General features: G+C 37.6%; 1 protein-coding gene across 1 annotated transcript in view; it reads right to left on the reverse strand.

The window, feature by feature from the left end:
• The window catches only part of PHACTR1 (phosphatase and actin regulator 1), a gene marked incomplete at its 3' end in the record, with an annotated part of 313,329 nt that extends 312,837 nt beyond the window's left edge, over positions 1-492 (reverse strand). Inside the window, 1 exon segment of the mRNA XM_084283119.1 lies at positions 435-492.
• Positions 493-6,000: the final 5,508 nt, after the last annotated feature.

Raw genomic sequence — 6,000 nt, forward strand, 5'->3', positions numbered from 1 at the left:
TTAAAACATCTCAGATCTTTCCTAAATCATTTATTCCTGCAGCAGAAAGTAATACCGGACTGTACTGAGTGATCCTGGCAGCACTGAGAATCAAGGAGAGAGGGGAATGGCACCACAGGGTAACACAGCATGCAGCTGGCTGTTCCCTCTGACTTGTCCACTCTGGTTCTGCAACCCCAGAGTCTAGATCCTGTTTTTCCATTTTGCTTCTGCCATACACCCAGCAGCTTTCACATAGCTTTTCCTTATCCTCTGAAAGGGCACATCAGCCTCTTTTTGTAATCCCTTTTACACCCCATGCATTCTGAAGGCCTTTCCCTATTGCCTGTGTACATTTCAGTAGCTCAGTCACAAGGACTGGCCATTGACTGGCCCTATATATCTTAGCTGTACCATTAAAATAGTCAGTCTGAGATAGTGCCAAAATTTCTTACCTTGGGCTCCTTGACTGTAAAACAGTCTGTGAGCAGACTCGACATCCAAAAAGTAGTCCATTTTGATGGAACTTTATTTGTGTGTACAATACTCCGGTTTGGATGATCAGTCAGATTCCTGGGAAAAAAATAGAGATGTCAGATAGAAAAGTTGGTGAGTTTCTTTGTGGAAAGAATAGTGTAGGCAGTCATTAAAGTTTGTGGTTTGGATTATTAGGGTAAAAACATTTTCAAATCACTAGTTGTAGAACTTCACAAGTATCCTTTTCTATTTTGGGATATCTGGTTTAAATCTTTGTCTAAAGACATAAAAGTACTGCTACAGTGTTAGCAAGGTTCTTGGTGCCTTTCCAGAACCATCACCTTTATTCTTGCCACAGTCTCCATTTCTTACAGTACAGACTTATATTACTCTGCCTGTTACATTTGCTCTTAAAAATGAGAGCAGAAGAGATTGGGGGTGCCATGGATAGCAGCAATGCCAGGACCTCCGAGCAGACTCCACTGTAATAGACTACAGTAAAGACAGCATTAATGCTGCTCACAACAAAACACAGCACTAAGAAGGAAGACACAAGGTTGTACTTTGTTGGACATTTCATTCTGCCTAAACAGGCAGAAACCAACCTTTCCTTACTCCTTCCTACTTACTGACCAGAAGTAGCAGCAGAACATCCCACCATCAGTTTTAAAAGAGGTGATAAGAGCAACCATTAAGAAATGGTAGGATACTCCTAGCACTGTGTCTTAGTTAAGGTTTGTATTTTTGGCATTCTTCAGAACCTTGGATCTGTTTAAATCCTAGGTTACTTTTGACAAAGATGCACACTGAATCAAGTGTGCCTCTGCCAGGCAGAGTTCCCAGGATTATGCACATCAGCCTGACCCTTCTCCAGTCGGGCTCTTGCTAAATGTCCTTGCATTTTCCTCTATTCTCACCAACTCACATAAAAACCCAAGATTTGAAGAAAAGGCACAACCCAGATCTCTCTTCCACACCTCAGTTAGTTACAGCATATAATCATAAGCATACAAACAGCTCTGCACAACAGACAAACCGACAAAAATACCTCTAGTCCTTTTCTGTACAAACCCAACGGAAAGGTTTGGGCAGGGAGACCAAGACACTTACTTCAAGCAACTCTTTTAATTATGCTGGCAAAAATCAGGAAACCGGGGTTTCAAAGCTTTTTCTTTTTTCTTTAATTTGGTTTTCATCGATCAACATGCAGTCCTTTCTAAAATTCAGAAGCCTACCACGATGAGCAAACTTTTAAAATTCCTCAGCAATCCAGTTGGCTGTAGCACTCCCAGACCAGAAATGATACTTACTGCAAAATATCAAGAGCTGACTGGCAGTCGTGTAAGCTCCAGTAGTTTCAAGGAAGGTTTCTTTGATCTTAGAAAATGTCCCCAGTGTAAGCAAACAATTTTGATTGTTTGATAGGAACTCTGATGAATAATGCATAACGTCAACTGGACTTCCTTTATCAGATAAAAATGGCCAGGAGATGCTGTTACTTAGCAACAGGAGGTGACACTATGATCATCTCCTCCACTCCCCCTCACCCTTCATACTGAAAAATTAAGCCCCTGGTTTTGATTTGATAAAAACTTTCCTCAGGAAAAAAAAAATAATAAAAAAAAAAAATAGAAAAAATACACTGCATCAAGTTTCCTTAAGATTATTTTTTTTTTCTCTCTGATCTTCCTCATTGCAGCTTGTATTCTGAGATACTTTAAAGTGTTTCCTAATGATTACTGTAACATTGTGTTTTGTGCAATAATTTGCTTCCAGTAAGCAAAACACCTACTTTCTTCATCATTTACCACAAGGGTAATGAGAATGTTTTGCTATGGATTTAATGCAAATACTGCCTTGAAAATATTCATTTCTTATCTGGTACTGCTTGTTGGACAAGGCATACAGTAAAAACAACACAAAAACATTCCACAGATGCTATGAAATATATAGATTATCCAGAAATCTCCCTTATTCCAGAATTCCTACTTTAAGTAATTCATTCGTTCTTGAAGGTGCTATAACATCTGATACAAGCATTCTCTAGAAATCATTGCATTTCTGCATAACATACAGCTTTATACAAAATACAAGATGTAGCTTTTTGCAGGAAATATACATTGATCAAAAGCAAAAGCACTATGAAAAATTTTTAAAATAAATAAATAAAATCACATGCAGGAGATAAGTACTTACCACTGTTACTGACCTCTTTCCATCCTACTGTTATGGACTAAGACTAAGTAAATGCAACCTAGTCTGTGAGCCAGAATGAACAGCTTCTAATTTTCACTTCATCCTCAAAATCAAGAGTACTGAACAGAGAGAGGTGACGGATCTGCTGTTTTATATTATGATGAAATGAAAGCTCTTAGTACAGATCTGAGTAGAACTGCTTTTTTTTTAATACTACATTAGCCTGCTAATTTGAAGAAAGTGAAAGGCTTTGTTTTACTGTCTTTTATCTGTTCTCTTTGCTACCCCCACAATTTAATTTGCATTTAAAATTATTCTTATGTCTCCACTGCACTCCAAGGTGTGGAGCATTTTCTAATCACGACGAATGTTCAGTGTGGTTTTTGTGCAATGCCACTTTTATTCTGAGCCAGAAACACAGTGAGTAATTATAATTGCCAGCTATTTTCTAGAATGAAATACAAAGTGGTTGTCTGATGCAGTTTCTGATTTTTCCTCCATTTAACAGTGCATTGCAACAAACTCCTCAGTCAAAGCATCAGTAAAAACATAAATCAAATAGCACAGTGTCATGTCATGATAGCTTAAACATGCACGTTCACAAACCGTAAAAGCAGAATGCGATTCTACTGAGATCTTTTTAATAATAATATACCTTTTCCAGGTTTGAAAGTGGGCTTGGACAGTTAATAAACTGAAATACAGCACAGTTATTTCTTGATGGCTTCCAGTTCATCTAGCTTAATGTTTCTGGAGTCACACATTGTTTGGAACCCAAATGAAGCCAAGAAATAGGGGCTGACAAAAGCAATGTTATTAAGTTGCACAGAACATCCCTCATGAGAGGGATGGAAGCCTGGTTCCTAGAATAGTTCCCCAAAGCTTTTTGTCAGAAAGTGACAAAGGCAGGGATAAAAGTGATCCTTTGAAAATTTTTGTTGCAGAAGTTCTGTCCAAGAGAAGTGTCAGGAAACAATCAGGCTTAGTTTTCCCTTGCTTGCAGATATTCTGCTCAAGAGATCAGCTATAAACGCCTTTGAAATGCACTGCCACCAAACCTAAATGATGCTCAAAACTGGGGGTTCTGAAAGGTCAGATTTTGTTTCAGCATCAGACAGCTGTTTAAATCAAATACAATGGATTTTTTGACTTTTAAGAAGAAGCCCCAAAAGATAAATAAACCCTCACACTATGGGTTATTTGGTACAGGTTAGAAAGTAAGATTCACTCTGAGCAGATCATTACAGGGATTTCCACTCTAAGGTTTCTTAAATGCTTCTTCGAAGCATCCTTACAGTACTGAAGATATGGGTGAGCTATATGGGTTTCAGATAGAAAAACGGAAAGAAAAAGAAAAAAAAAAAAAAAGAAAGACTGGCAATGGAGAATGGAAGACAGAAGAAAACTATCCTTCATGTTCTGCAAGGATATCTGCTACTTGCTAACGATACTTTTTTTTCTTTTCTCCTTTCTCTTTCTCTTTCTCTTTCTCTTTCTCTTTCTCTTTCTCTTTCTCTTTCTCTTTCTCTTTCTCTTTCTCTTTCTCTTTCTCTTTCTCTTTCTCTTTCTCTTTCTCTTTCTCTTTCTCTTTCTCTTTCTCTTTCTCTTTCTTTAGATTTACTGGATCTCTTAGTCCAAAGGAAGCTGAGAACAACATAACTTTGCATGCTGGAGAATGTTTTATAACACCTATCAATTAACTTTTGCTGTGTTCTTCTGGTCCTCTTTGTCATCACCCTTTCAATCCACATTGTCATCTTCTAACTTGACTGATATGCACAGTCATTGCAATTACCAGCAACCTCTCTACTGACTATTGCATAATCAACCATCTTGATACATTCATCCATTTCAGGGATTTACAGCTCACTTTAAATTATTGTGCAGTAGTTCTGACAGCTGCCAAGAGCTTGGGGTACTTAGCAACAAGAAAGATAACAGTGCCTTTTACTTATATGCTTCTGTGGCATTCATCGCCATGAGGGAAATCCTTGCCTGCCCGATTACAAAGCCTTTAGGATGGTAGCATGGTCCCACATTTAACCCTCAGTCCCTCAATAGGGAAATCCATAACCTCCAGTTGATCTGAAAAGCCTACATGTCTAGAAACATGTTCAGGTGAAACATGTTCAGTATTGAATATAGTCTGCAGATCAGGGTTCACATATTCTTGAAGCTCACTCTGAAAGTTTGACAGTGAACATTTGAAATAATGTACGGTGCATTGAAATGCGTTCTCTGTCTTTGTTTCCAAGAACATCAGAGCACCTCACAGGGCAGGACAGGGAAGTGCAACAACAGCCAGAACCAGAAACTGCTTACCAGCTATTTGAAAGCTTCCCTGTGCTCTATCAACCCCTGAAGCCAAACTTGCAAAACCTCTGCTGTTGGCCAGACCTCTTATCAGCACAGATCCCTATGCAAGATAATCAATGCAATGGTTTTGTAATATACACAGATACCCCCAGAGGACTAGACTGAGATTGAACTCTTTGTGAGGTAGAATATAAAACCATCCAACTGACCTCAGAAAAATACTTGGAGAAAAATTGTCATGCTTTGGAAAACTCTGAAATTGGCATTCCTCATCAGGAGCTTAAATAACCTACTGCATCACATTTAATTTTTTCCCAAATTAAAAAAAGAAAACTAAACCGAAAAAACAAAATAAAACAAAACAAAAAAACCTCAAGAAGAAAGTAATTGAACACTTGGCATTTAAAAGAAGTGAGTAGCCTTCTGGTTTTCTAACAGTCAGATACATGTAGGCAAGAGGGCTGTTTTTTTTTTTTTTTTTTTTCCTACCCTGAATTCTCTATTGAGAATATAACTGTTACTGTAATGACTCAGAACCTCAAGAAAAAAAAAAAGAAAAAAAGAAGAAAAGTCTGCTGCTGACAAATATTAATACTAACCTGAAAGAAAGTGGGAGAGAGAATGTAATGTGTGACTGAAGAAGTGTAGGCAAGGTGATTATTACAGAGACTTGTTTCCTGAGGGATACATTCAGAATAAAGGAAGAATATAAAAGTTTAAACCCCTAAGCTATGAAAAGTAGTTTTTGTGTGTGTGTGTGTTTTAAACCATAATTATCAGTTTTGTGCTTAGATGTATTAAAAAGAGAGGATTGATAGCAAAATTAGGACACAAATGTGTTCTAGATTTCTTATTTGTAATGCAAGACAAATATGTCACACACAGCATGCGATAAAACACAAAAATATTTAAATGAGTGTTATATATGCTTCACAGTGACAGAGACTAACACTGATGTTTTCAGAAGTTTCAACAGATTTTGTACAAATCCATTTTTGTGTCCCCAAGCTGAAAACACTTCCGAGTTATAGA

This window comes from Netta rufina (assembly GCF_964035555.1).
Source record: "Netta rufina genome assembly, chromosome: 2".
Lineage (NCBI taxonomy): Eukaryota > Metazoa > Chordata > Aves > Anseriformes > Anatidae > Netta > Netta rufina.